A 15,194-nucleotide genomic window follows, 5' to 3' on the forward strand; every position below is an offset into this window, starting at 1 on the left:
TTCATACGTGTATAATGCATCTTAAATTGTGTCTTTAGAGTGTAGTGGGTGAATCGTATACTGGTCTAAAATGTTGGCTGCAGTAAAAGGATCTATGCATTCAAATTGGCCAGTTGCTGGTGAATCTTGAATTATTTGGGTGGTTTCTTGTACGTTTTCATCTATGTTTACATATTTGTAGTATTCATTGTTTTCCTAGAGATATTGTAGGGCTTGCCTAACTTTGTTTAAGTCAACTAGTTGTTGCCAAATATTTGTGTCCTAGTTGGTACACCATTAACTAGTACAATCATTGATTGATGAATTGGTCATTGTACACCTGGAGTTTCTATATTATCTTTGAGATCTAATGGCAAATATATTACTTTGCCAAGGATGGCCTTTCGTAACTCGGACAGAGGCAATTTGTATAATTTCGGTTGAAGGCCATTGTAGCTTGAAATGGGTGTACTGTTTGGATGATAATGTTCTCATAAAGTTAAGTTGTTGCCATATCACTGTAACCTTTAGAATGTGGTTCTACAACCGATATAATCTTTGTTTAACAAGACTTTGTTGTAATATACATATATCATCACACACTCCGTGCAAATCCCCTTTTTCGTGTTTTATTCCATTGCCTAGGCTGCACGAGTTTAAATGCGTTATGCAAGATAATACTTGGTGCTGATACAATGTTCCAGCATGCAACACATATATATCTCTTCATTTTCCCAATTTTGTATGCACTTCTCAGCATATTCAACTAGCCTCCTAGAAAGTGTCATATACTCTTTGAGAAGTATTCCACTTTGCTGCGATCTATTCGGCAATATCCCCTTTCCCCAATATCCCCTTTCCCGAGCCGTAAAAGAGACACAACTCTTTTTGCTGCATAATAGTCAATAAAGCTATTGCTATTGACACAGCGTGTTGCCAGCCGTCTGCGCATGCGCGAGGATCGGGGCACTTTCTACCATTCACACAGCCAGATAACCGAGAGAGGTAAGTGGTTTCCTCCCTCTTTTGGCTCTGCTAAACATTGTTCCTTAACGGCCACTAACATCACAGACCCACATTGTCTGGCTCCTCATGAAACTAATGTTAGCTCTGGTTTTTTGAGTAATGCTCGATCCACCGACATCAATCACGAGACACATTCATCTTAAAGCGTCCATTAATCACTAGGAAACACAGTTCATTGTAGCTTAGGTCAGCCATGCTATATTCAGACTTTTCACAACACGAAAATTGCAGTATGAATAGGACGGTTGTTTTCAAATAAGCCACACTATAAGCAGCACTGATCAACCTTTAGTGCATAATTTCGTATAAATACATTTTACACCATACATGATGAAGCCATGGCAGTCTTTCCGTCTCTTTTCATCCTTCCCAAACCGTTTTTCTAGCAGCCGAATATACAAATACATGTCTTTTGAACTTTCATCTACTCACTACGTTGACCACGCTAAAAAGGAGCACTATTCGTGATTCCATTTAATGAGACTGCTCCACTAACAGCATTTTTGTAATCAACTACGTAATGGTTTTTCGTGTTGTCGTAGTTCTGTTAAGAATTTTGGGATTACTACCCTCACCGTCTTTGTTAAATTGCGTTATTTGTATGCCCTGTTTGCAGGACTACACACAGAAGCAGTCTTTTCTACACAATTCTGAGCCTGCAAACAGAAGATCACCATAAAGTACGTTTTCGTCAATCTAGTTCGCTATAATATATAAGAATTTTGAATCTTATTATTCAGCCTAAATACAAATATTTTTCTCTATTCTTTGTAGCTTCCCAGTCTTACAGACCATCCAACTGTACTTGTGACAGCTGTCATTAAGTCAATTCTTCCCAAGACGCCATGAATTGTCGATAGGTAAAGTGCTGACCTACTCTCCTTTCCTTTTCCCCTTTTTTAGTAGGGGTATGATCACACTTTTTTAATTGTTCCTATTTCTTCACGTGTTTAGATGTATTTTAGACGCCCATTGATTGCAACAACCCCTTGTTGTCCTGAGGAAAGTTCGGAGCACCAGAAAGCCATTATCACTAAAAGACTTTATCAGTTGCAAAAGCAAGCTTTGAACCAGAAACACCATTATGTCGACAGTAAAAATGTGCCTGGACTTTGTTAGAGCACATTTATTAATTTTGTATTTGATACCCATTATGTTTTAAGTTCACACATTTTGATATTGCTAGACAAAAGTGTACTCTTTGCCTTTTGTGTTTTTACTATGCCGTTTATTTCCTAATTAAATTATGTTTTATCTGTATGTTTCTATGTTACCAGTGTGATCATCTACAGCTAGTCCAAATAATTACTAGTTCATAGTAGGTTTTTTCCTAAGCACGCCCTGTGCGTTTAAGGGAGGGGTAGCCTGCACTCTGCCTTTTCTGTTCAACAAACTATGAGGGGTCAGTTATTTTGTATTTAGTTTCTGCTGTTAGAAATAAAGCTAATTGGAACCATTGGGATTCCTCATTGTCCTCTATTTCGTAGGCTATATCTACTATTTTTGTGTTCTTTTTATACAAAATCTCTGCGTCTACAGACATATACTTGGTCTGGTATTTCAGCAGATATGTTTTGCAATTAAGCTATTTCTTTTATGTATGTGTTTCTTAGGAGGTTGGTGTTTGTGAGGTTTTCGGTAATGCTTTCTGAAATTAATTAATTTTCTAAGTCAACTTTAGTTTCAAAGTATTCATTTTGGATGTGCTCAATTTCTTGAAGCAGTTCTTTGGCTGTTCCATATAGGACAATGTCATTTAAATGTAGTTCTAGAGCAGCACTTTTTTGTATAGTATAGTCTATGCACAAGATTCCATACAGAAGGTGCTTTTAGAACTAGTTATTAAAATGCATGCTAATGCATGTCCTTGAAGTCCTGTGTGGCTGCACACTAGACAAGAGTCCATGGTTTGTAAAGTTTTCATTTTACTTTTGTCTGTTAGTTTTACATAGTGATTGAGGATTGTTGGCGTACATTACAAATTGAGCTGCATTTCCACTTGTACACTGGACAGTTTGTTCAGGTGAATGGAGTATTTGGATGAAAGTTTGCTGCAGACCTTTTTTCTTGAAGGGTTTCTTTTGCCATAATGGTGTCTCCTACCATTTCATACCCTCGGCCATTACTGTCTATGGCAATTGTTTTTTTGTTGGTCTTGTTTATAATTAAAATATGGTTCTGTGCTGCTTGTGTGAAACCATTCACCTTCACAGAATTTTGAACATTTATCTATATTGACATTGTGCATGTTGAGACATACTTTCTGTAATGTATTGGTTCATTTAAATAGTGGTTTTATTCTGTTTAAAATTAATTGAAACAATTTTCTCTTTAGTAGACATGTGCTGCCAATTAGATTGTGATGTTTCAGCTATTTTTATAAAATAGTGAAGTGCTCTATGGTGGACATATGTTTGTAACATGAATTTTTTGGATTGCTCTACCGTGACTACACTAACACTGGTAGAAGTGTTAGGTTTATTAGTAGGTCTGCTTTTCTGCTTTTCTGCTTTTCTTTGCACATTTTTTTTACTTTTAGTTTTTGCAAGAGGGGCCTTACCTTTCTTAGTTGTGGCTGGATTACTTTTGCTGAGTATAGTTACTAGTTCTTTTGTTTCAATGTATTCTATAAAATGTTTTATAGGTGGATGCCTATATGGTTTGCTTTTATTCTTTTTTGCTCTATTTTTCCTTTCATTTCTATGGAGTTGTTTTTTTAGTGGGCATTTTGTTGTGCCTATTGGGAAAAGATAATGATTGGGTTTGAAAGTTGTGGAATATATATCTATGTATTGTGAATAGGTGTATGAGTGTGATTGGAGAGGTTAATAGAGTGCTATTTGATTGTGAGGGTGTATACTAGGTTTTCTTAGCAACGTTGTGAGAGTGAGAGTATGTAGAGGTGTGATAGTGTTAGGTTACTGAGTAAGGGAGTGGTGGTGTGATTGAATCAGTAGGGACATTCTGATGTTTTCAGGAAAGGAGTGGGTGTTGCAATGGTGGTGTTTAGATGGGAATAGAAAGAGTGTGAATGGTGCAATATAATGAGTTAGAATGAAAGAAATATTGGTTTGAAAGGAGTAGCCTGGGATAATATATAGTAGAACTGTACAGTTGAAATTATATTTACATCGATGGTACATTAATGTACTTACTTTGTAGGATGTGAAGTGAATTCTTTTTTCAGTACTTGTCTGGGGCATTTTGCTTCTTTCCAGTAATTGTAAAAGAAAGTCAGTGGGGATATGTGGTTATGGTGAAATACTTTTAGTAAGCAAGGTTGTTATTGAAGGTAGGAGGATTTGTTTGGAGAAAGAGTTAATGACATTTCTGGATGTTTAAAAATGTTTGTTTTTAGGAGCATTTTCATGAAAGTTAAGAAATGCAGATGTGCATTTTTATAAGTTCTGTGTTTCATTTTTTGTAAAAGAGGAGAAAGGTTGATGGTATAGATTTGTTGTAGATTTGTACTAGTAGTATAAAAAGTACACTTTTAAATGGCACTTGGTGTGTGGAAGTTTAATATGTTAGGAGCGTATGCATACTTGTGAACATGATGCCTTCTAATTTGTAGGTGTTTATGAAATCCTAGATTTTTGGTTTGTGTTCTGGGATTTGTAGTTCCACTTTTCATATTGCAAAAGTAGGAGTTCAAGTCCCAGATTGTAGAGGAATGAATTAACACCTACACATTGGAATGGGCGATGTTGGGATGTATGCATGAACTGCCAGCATATTAAATTTGCACACACTAACTACCACTTAAAAATGGTCTACAAATCTATTGTATTTGCTTTTCCTTTCTTTTATGAAAGAGTGACACAGTGCAGCTATAAATGCACATATCCATTTTTTTTTACTTTTATCAAAATGCTTTTAAAAAGAAACGATTTGAAACGCACAGCATTTTATGTTTCCAATCGTCAAGTCCAGTCCTGTTTTTCAATTGGAATTGGAAATTACAGAATGCAAAGGAAAAAATGAAGAATTGTTAAGCACCTACAGATTGGAATGGGTGATGTTGGGATGTATGCATGTACTGTAAACATATTAAAGTGGCACACACTAAGTTAAAAATTATCTGCAAATTTATTCTATCTGCTTTTTCCTTTCTTTTAGGAAAAAATGACACACAGTGCTGCTGCAAATGCACATATCTTTTCTTTCATGAAATTGCTCTTAAAACAGTATTTTGTACAGAGCACTGTAATTATTATTTGATTCATGTGAGCAGATGCAGGTGCTGAATGCTGCAATGCATGGCATTTGTAAGAGTGGCTAAAAAGAGAATATGCTTATTGAGAAGCCTATTACACAGTAAGTAGCAGGAACCCTCTATATAAATATATATACTACTGACACCATATATTTCCTCCCTAAAATTCATAAAGAAACTCCTCTAAACCTCCTGGCAGACCAATTGTCACACTGTGTGGCTCGCTACTCGAAAACATGGCTAAATTTGTGGATGAGACGCTGTGTGTTTTTGTTTCCACCCTGCCCTCTTTCATAAAAGATACTACTGATTTCCTTTACAAAATTGATGACTTACCGTGGGAACCTACATACCTTTTGGCCACCATGGATGTGGTATCATTATACACATCCATACAACACGAGGATGGCATCAAGGCATGTGAAACTTTTTTACAAACACGCTCTCTCAACTACCTCGACCATTCCACTATGATCCTAGAAATGATAAGATTCTGCCTAGAGAACAATGTATTCCTCTTCAACAATGAATTGTTTCGCCAAATCCAGGGAACCGCAATGGGCACCACATTTGCCCGTCATATGCAAATCTTTTGATGGGGAAATGGGAAAAAACTGTAGTATGGGCCGAAGAAAACGTGACCTTCACTGACAAAATTATTTTGTGGCTACGCTACATTGACGACTTATTCATTGTATGGGATGGCACAGCTCAATCTTGGAAAGAGTTTGACAAACTCCTCAATGTTAATGAATTGAACCGAACAACACAGTAAACAATCTATCGTCTTTTTAGATGTGAAGGTAAAAATCATTGATCAAAAAATAGGGTGTGAATTACATCGCAAAACAACAGGAGCCAATATCCCACTCCACGCAAACAGCACGCACCCAAAAAGTCTTTTATGGAGCATTCCGTATGGAGAATTTATTCGCATTAGAAGGAATTGCAGTGGTGTTAAAGACTTTGATTTAGCAAGCAAGATCACAGCTCAAAACTTTCTGAAACAGAAGTATCCTAAACAGGTGATTGAAAGATCTTACCTGAAGGTCAGGGATATGAATCGACAAACCCTACTGATGACATCTCAATCCAATCTCTGCGACAGTACAAGTAAGGATACCACCAGGCTAATGCTGACATACGGAAGCCATTTATCCATCATAAGAAACATCATCACGAAGTACTGGAAGGTTCTTAAAGTGGATAAAGATCTAGGCAATATGCTGAATGAACGACCAAACATTACTTTTCGTAAGAGTTTGGCCATTAAAGATTTAGTGGTCCAAAGCTATATGGCTTCTGAAAAGACATCCACAAGCAGTAATTGGCTTGTAGGCGGACAAAAAGGCTTCTACAAATGTCGCAAATGTAAAGCATGCAAATATGCATCCAACTGCAAGAGCTATACTCATCCAATTCTGCTGACAAAAACACAGATCACAAGTAAAATCACCTGTGAATCAGAATTTGTGGTATATGTCCTGAAGTGCCCTTGCCTAAAATGGTATGTGGGCAGCACCAAGTGCAAATTAAAAATACGTATTTTGCAACACATTAGAGCAATCGTCAATAAGGACCACGCATATCCCATGGCAAAACATTTTACAGAGTCTCAAAATGGAGATCCCAGTACTCTGAGGTTTTATGGTGTCCAAAAAATTTCCAGCGGCCCGAGAGAAGGCGACAATGAAAAACTACTACGACAGGAGTAAACCAGATATATCATAGACTTTGAGAGCAAAAACCCACAGGCCACAACGTGGATGAGGAACTGTATACCTTTTTGGGAACCTAAAATATGATAATTTACTCCCTATACTATGACCCATTGAGCTCAGTACGAACGTTTCCTCTCCATGTAGTCTGGTCTAAACTAGCCATCAAATTGGGTTGTTGGGTCTAGTTTACTAAGGGCAATGTTGTGCTATGCAGAAACATAGTTTTAGTAAAGCACTTGCACTTTAACTGATGACTATAATATATTTCTGGCCATTGCTTTATGCTGCTATAATGTTTGCACAATGCACTAGCACTTTATTATAAAATTGTTTCTGCATATATAACTACAAAACGTCACACCATTGCCCTATACTATTACATAATTAATTTTCTGACTTAATGGTCTCGTTTATAATTAAAGTCACAGGATTTTAGTCATGTTTATACCATCATATGTAGCGTCACTGTGAAGTTAATAGTATATCTACTGTTTGAATTGTCCATGCTGACCGCACAGTGGTTTTTAATCATTTAAAAATATCTTCTTGATGAAATTGCAACTAAAATCATATTGCATATTGGTTAAAGATTTTCTTGTGAAAAGTAATAGAGCTCCGTATGAATGCTATCCATGAAGGTAATATGAGATATTTTGCACCTTGCACTTTCCAAGATGACGGAATGTAAACAATAGCATCTGTGTAAGTCACCTTTTCTGTGTTCATTGAGGTGGCATGGGTTAAAAGAACTCCCAGAACAGGGCAGAGTTACTGTGAACAAGCCACAGGTGTGTGGCGAAGCGTGTTAGCTAGCCTCCCTGCCACTGGGAAGCCGTTTTTATTGTAAAGATTATAGAATTAAAATTTGAACTTTTAAAAAAAGCAAACTGTTGCAGTGCAGTAGTTTGCTGTTGTTTTTCCCTGGCTGGATCTTTGGACAAGCAATTGTTGCAGGATATTCCTGGATTTCGTTTTTGATGGGAGTGCAGCTTCTAAGAAGACAGGACCATGCGGTCCGTGTTTGCTTTCATTCTCATATATATATATATATATAGTTTTAAGAGTTAAAGATTTTTTTTTTTTTAAATATAAGCATACCTGTACTATGTCTTGTTAGATGCAGATCTTGTTGAATCTGGAAATAGAAATCTTGGACAGTTTTGGAGTAGTTTTTTATGCGGATGCCTTTGATAAACAGGAGATATGTACTCTCAGAGTTCATGTGTACATCTGAAGTGTTGAACTGAGATGACAGGGTTAGGAGTAGAGATTTTGGATGTGATTGGTGGAAGGATGTGTGACTCTTTCAAAAGCAACCGATGAGGACATGAATGTGGAAAGTGTAGAAGAGGTGCCCTGTGTTACTGCGTCTGCTGACAGCAAAGTAGTCTGCAGACGGCAGGTGCCACATCCAGGTATTTTGAGGATGCCTTGCATGGAAAGGTGACTGTGGGAATTAGCCAATTAGGTGTGCTGTTGTGGTCTATAGGTTGATAGGGTAGAAAGTGTTGTGTTTCTTCTGTGCAGTTGAAGATGGATGTTCTATGGTTCTTAAGAAGCAGAGTGTTTGGATTTTGGGAGATTCTTCCATTCAGTCATTGAAGGTGTATGCTGAAAATCATGGAATCTTTGTAAGTATTGGTTTGGCAGGAGTGGACATTTTTTGCCATGCAGTTTGTGGCTTTAACTGGGCAAGCTTGTTCTCATTCTGTCAGAGTATGGCTCACTTTAAATGTACAGACAGTGTAATTGTGCATTGTGGAGGAGACAGTTTGGGGGATGTGACTTCAATGTATTTGCAGGTTGCCCTGAAGGATTTCTTAAAAAGCCTAATCGAAACCTGCTGCAAAGATTATTTTTTCTGAAATGAATCAGAGGCAAACATGGAGATGTCCAAACCTTTTCCGTTCACAACTGGAAGATTCGAGGCATATTGTCAATAAAGCTGTATCTGCTTTTTGATATGTTGCAGGAATGTAATCTTTTGAGAATGATAATATAAGGTTTGATGTTGTGAATTTTTTGCAGGAAGATGGAGTTCATTTTGCAGATGTTGAAAGTGCTATTTTTCTTTACAATGTTAGAAATACATTGGAATTGTTTCTGTAAGAAGATTGTAAGGGAAGATGTAGAGTGTATAGTGCTACTGTACATACAATCAAAAAAGGGAAAACAAGGTGTGTGTTAACAAAGCCTGAAAAAACAAAAAAACAAAGGTACTTTTGAGAGCCAACACTAAAGAATAAATAACTGAAATTAAGTTTAAATTCTCCCACCCCTTTGAGTAGCCGCGATGTCTGCGGACACCATGGTAACCCACAGACGACATGTGCGCATTTGGGTCTTTTAAGGAAGCCTGGAATGGAAAGGGGATTGTGGGGATTAACCAGTCAGGTTTACTGGGTGTGGTTTACAGGACGAGAGGGTAGAAGGAGTTTGGTTTCCAGGAGTTTTGAGAGCACTTTAAATGGCTATGGTTATGTCTCTGAGGAGTGTATAGATTTTAGGAGACTCTTGGATAGATTGGCTGAAGATCTATGTTGAGCACTGTAGAGTAGGTGAAAATCTTGGATTCCATGAATTTGAAGTGTAATGGTATGCAGTGCGAGAGATGAAGTGGGCGGACTTGCACCCGTTTTGTGAGAAAATGGTTCACTTAAAACATCCAGGTATCATTGTTCTTCATTGCGGAGGAAACAGTTTGGGGTACGTTACTGGAATTTCATTTCAGTTTGCAATCAAGAAGACATTTGGTAATTGTATGAAAATGTTTCCAAATTGCAAAATAATTTTTTCTCGGATTTCACAGAGACAAATGTGGATGCGTTTGAACTTATTTTGTCCGCAAATGGAAAAAGCAAGGTGCTATGTGCATAAAGCTTTTTTGTGAGATATTGGCATGACATCTTTTCATAATGAGAACTTTACATTTGATATTGTCAAAGTTTTTCAGAGAAATGGAGTGCATCTAACTCATGTGGGCAATCAGATTTTCGGGGAAAAACATTCAAAATGCATTCAAAAGTTTTTGTGAACACATAATAATAACGTGTGTAGAATCTTTGTTTTGTATACAAAACAAAATAATCAAACAAATATTTAAAAGTCAAAATTATAAAAAAAAATATTCTTTTAAAAGACACAATTATTGTGTGAAAAACAATTCAAATGATTTTCAAGCCCCCACCTCATGCCTGGAATTTTGTAGGTGTCCGCAGACTTCCGTGCTGTCCATGGACTATGCAGGCTGCAAAGGGGACAGTGACTTTTTTATCACTTCTATTTTTTAACTGAGAAAGGTGGCTCCTAAAGGAAAACATTTTCTTTGGTTTTGTATTTCTTTTTTTGTTTTTTTTAGTTGCTTTCCAGGAGATGCAAGATATGGTGCTGGAGGGCAGGGAGGGAAGGGGCACCAACTACAGAGAGGAAGGTGCAGATTAAGAAAGAACAATGTTGTGCAGGTCTTTTTCATGGTAGGTGGCAGTATTCCTCATGCTTCTTGACTGCAGCCTCGAAAGCACTCTAAAACTGCTCACCCCTACAGATCAGTGCTTCACAGTACAAACATAGACCTGTGACCCTCAGACGGTAAGGATCAACAGCGTTTGGTATGGCCAGTTAGGCTCCCACTGGCACCCTCTGCCCCAAAGGAGTATCCTTTGTGGTAACAGGAGCAGTTGAAGAAGATGGGTTAGAGGGCGTCAATCTACTGTTCCCTGAGAAAGTTACCACCTTCCTCAGGGTACCCAGGTGGTTGGGCTTGGTGTGGCACCACATGGAGATGGTGCCACAGGAACACAGCCCCGTTTGTCCGTGACTGAGTACTCAGTGCTTCGAACCTTGGCTACATAAGCCTTTGGCACTTTTCCAACAGTGGCGAAAACCAGGATCAAGAGGAAGATGAATATGAGGTGGAGGAAGTCCCTATCTCCAGCACCCGGAGTGAGTCCCAGGACTTCCTCCACCTCATATTCATCTTCCTCTTGATCCTCATCATCTGTTTCACTGTGCCTGTTCCCCTGTCCAGGCCCTCCAGGTTGTTGAGGTGGTGGTGGTGGGGGTAGCTGGGAAGGAGTGATGGCCATAACAGATGCTGTGATGGTCTTCAAAAGGTTCTGCAAAACAAATGTGCAAAGTAGGTGCTCTCTTGTGGACAGCCAGATTGAGAATGAGCAAAAGCAATGGGTGTGTCCCTTTTGAGGAACTGTCCGTGGGCTGTCGTGCTGTGGGCATACTACTGAGTCGCAAACAGGCCTTGAAAAGTTGTAAAAAGTTGCCAGACCAACCAAGAATGGGATGGTCTAGGAGCTCTGAAAGGGTAACGTTTCAACTTGAAATATCCTAGATTGGCTGAAAATGCAGTTTGAAACTGTCTGTGATGCAGAGACTGTTCACGGAAATGCTGTCACTCTGCATGGGTGCGTTCACATCATCGGCCCTGGTGGCCTTCAGCAGACACCCTTTGGGTGGGAGCCGTAGGTGCTGTGTCCACAGAGTAATTAAAAACTGACATGTCCGGACATCGCACCTCTCCAGGGGCACCTCCATTTTGTGTGCAGACACCCCAGACAGTCATGGTGTCTGCAGACTCATATCTGGGCTTTTAAAAAAAAAGAAATACCACATAACAATATAAAATACATTTATAGTATAATAAATACATGTATTTATGTAAGGGAAAATAAATTGGAGAATTAGGAATTTTTGTTCAATAATTATCAGGGGAGAAAGGGAGTAAGGTTTTATCAAAGTGTCTTCAATTTAAATTTTGGGAATTTGATAAGGATGATTTCTGGGGACAAGAGGGACATGTCCAAGATGGACAGTGATAGGGAAATATTTTATTGACATGATTTTTCACATATTGTAAAAGTTCCTTAAAATCATTACTTAGTTCATGAAATGTTTCTGACAAGTTCATGATTTGATTATGTACAGTTGGGGATAGGGCTTCTCTTTGTGATTCTTGGCATTGTGTATAATTACATTGAGGAGTGGTTTCCTCATGAAAACTATGTACTGTAAGAAAAAAAAAAAAATTTTAGTGAGCCTTGTACAAATTACATTATTTTGTTTATATTAGATTTATTGTAAACCATTAGAGATGTTATCGTCACTCATTTCTTCTTTTGGGAAGTTCACCTCTAACCACTCAAGTGTGTTTGCCATTTCTGTCAAAATGGAAAAATAGTGATTTTTCTTTATAATACCTGTTTACATAATTAATGCTAATAATAAAGAAAGAAATACAGTGCACTTACTGTTTGTTGAGAGATTGTTTTAGAATAAGCGCATGTTGTATGTTAGTCTCTATGAACAGTTGTATTGAAGTGTTAATATGAGGTGTACAGTTATGGTTTATTCTTGGTGCATTCTATAATATTGTGTGTTATAAATAAAAAAAATATTGTGAACATTTTCAAGTAATCATTTTATACATAAATGTATAAATACATGTATATTTGAGTGCAGTAAATTTAAGTAACTTGTTTTATGTATATGTGTTTGTTGGTTGATGGGTAGAATGTTTTCTGATCTCTGCTGTTCTTCTGGGCTTTGTGAATGTCACCTGATGTCTGTGAACTTCCGTACTGTCCATGGAATCTACAGCTGCTACATTGTGGGTGAGTATAATATAAGGAACCTGTAGGGGATTAAGGGTACAACTTTGTAAAAGGGACGTTATGGTTAAGTTGTACTGATAAAAACCTATGAAATTCCTGAAAAATCTTTGTTAAGGGGACATTATGTTTACAAGTAAAACTGAAACCCCCCAGAAAGTCACCATTTATGGTAAGCTAAGCAACCATAACTGGAGTCACCACCATGCACTGCTAAGGCTAACACCCGGGACATCAAAGATGACATCATAAATGTCATTGATGACATCACTGGTGACATCACATATCAACTTAATTCTGATGAAAAGGCACTAGGACATTTCTAATGGAAAAGGTGCAACTAAACATCTCAGAATGCAAAGAAAAATAAACTACATGTTGTAATGGATCATGTTGAAAAGTATGCATTAACTGCCAACATATTAAACTTCCACACGCCAGCTGCCACTTAAAAATGTGCTACAAATCTTTTCCAACTGCTTTTCTTTTCTTTTTACGAAAAAATACACACAATGCTGCTATAAATGCAAATCTGCATTTTTTAACTTCCATGAAAATGCTCCTTTTAAACGTTCAGCATTTTCCATTTTTCATTCCAAATAAATTACACACTTTCCAACCTCACTCATTAAATCCCTTACCTGCTCACATATATGTTTATCCAGCCAAAGTATATATGTACAACACTTCACCTTACATATAAAGTACTCATATTTCCCAAGCTCTACTTTAAGAACCAAACGCTGCTACAACAATAATCTGCCATTGCAATACCACTAAGCCACTAGGCCACAGTTTCCACAGTCTTTACAAAATACTGCAACACATTACAAATACATTGAACCACAAACACAGCACTTCTTTTATTAAAATCAGCAAAACTAAAGAAGATAGATATGCGCCTTTTTCTCACACCCATTTTTGCCATGTTCCTTCTAATGTGGCAAACAGCACTATTCATGCTCCAATTGTTTTAACAACATAGTTAACACTCTTGTGTAAACTACCTATAACACAACTTTATTAACTCTTTTTCCCAACAGCTCTTCCTACCTACTATACTATGCCGAGAGTGTTATTTTTGAATCAACATTTATGTCACACTTACTCATTATATTGCAACATTCACACTGTTTCTATTCACATTTAAACACCACCATTATAACACCCACTGTTTTCCTCAAAACATAATAATGTCAATAACTTATTCCATCACACCACCATTCCCTTACTCACTTAACCAAGCCCATCACACCATTACAGACTCTTATTCTTACAACCCTGTCAACTACACCTAGCATCCCACTACACAATCACACAACACTCTAGTCATCTCTGCAGTCACACCCACAACCCCATCAACAATACAAGCATATACATTCAACACCTTTCAAACCCAAACTTTCTTTTTACCCAACAGACAGAACTGAATGCCTACTAAAAAGCAACTCTGTAGAAAACAAAGAAAACATAGAGCAGATAAGAATACAAACAAGCCATATAGTCATCAACCTCTAAAACTATTTATAGAAAACAATAAAACAAAACAGCTAGTAACCGCACTCAACAAAACTAAACCAGCGACCACTAAAAAAAAGTAAGGGCCCTCTTCCAAAAACTGAAAGTAAAACATGTTGTACAAACAAAAGCAGCCACAGTAAAGAATTCCCAAAAATGTAATTTACTAACTACTTTCTACCTTAGAGTTCTTCACGATCTTATAAAGACAGCTGGAGAGTCATGATCTACCCTTTAAAATGACTGCAGAAGACTAATCCTCAAAGCTTTAATTGACAGCACATTTCAAATGAAGAGAAAGTTGTTTATATTGATTTTAAACAGAATAAAACCACTAAACAATGTAATCAATATATTACAAAAAGTACTTCTAAACATGCGCAGTGTCAATATAGATACATTTTCAAACTTCTGTGAAGGTGAATGAATTCACGCAAGCAGCACAGAACCACATATCAATGAAGAGGCTTATTAACAAGAACAAAATAAATCTATTTCCATACAGTAACGGCTGAGGGTAGGAAATGGTAGGAGACACCATTATGGCAAAAGAAACCCTTATAGAAAAAACGCCCCCAACAAACTTTCAACCAAATGTTACTTTTGCCCAAACAAACCGTCCAGTGTACAAATGTACATGCGTCCAGTGTACAAATGTAGATGCAGCTCAATTTGTAACATACGGCAAAAGTCCTTCAAATATTTACGACCATTCCTCAATCCCTATGTGAAGCTGAAAGACGAAATTAGAATGAAAACTTTACAAACCATAGACTCCTGTCCAGTGCCCAGCCACACTGCACTGTGAAGACAGTCACTAGCCTGCATTTCAGGAACTGCTTATAAAAGCACATTCAACTACATAAAAATGTTAGCAACACACCATTCCGCTATACAGAATCTTGTGCATATACTATACTATGCAAAAAGTCCTGCTCTGCAACTGCAAAATTTAAATAACATTCTCATACATGGAACAGCCAAAGCAAATATTTTGGAATTGAGGTTGACTTAGAACATTCAGTAACTTCAGAAACCATTGTCGTAAGCCTCACAAACAACAACCTCCTAACAAGCACATACAAAATACAAAAAACAAATTGCTGAGTTTCA

Source organism: Ambystoma mexicanum, chromosome 9 (assembly GCF_040938575.1).
Source record: "Ambystoma mexicanum isolate Mex_15411 chromosome 9, UKY_AmexF1_1, whole genome shotgun sequence".
Lineage (NCBI taxonomy): Eukaryota > Metazoa > Chordata > Amphibia > Caudata > Ambystomatidae > Ambystoma > Ambystoma mexicanum.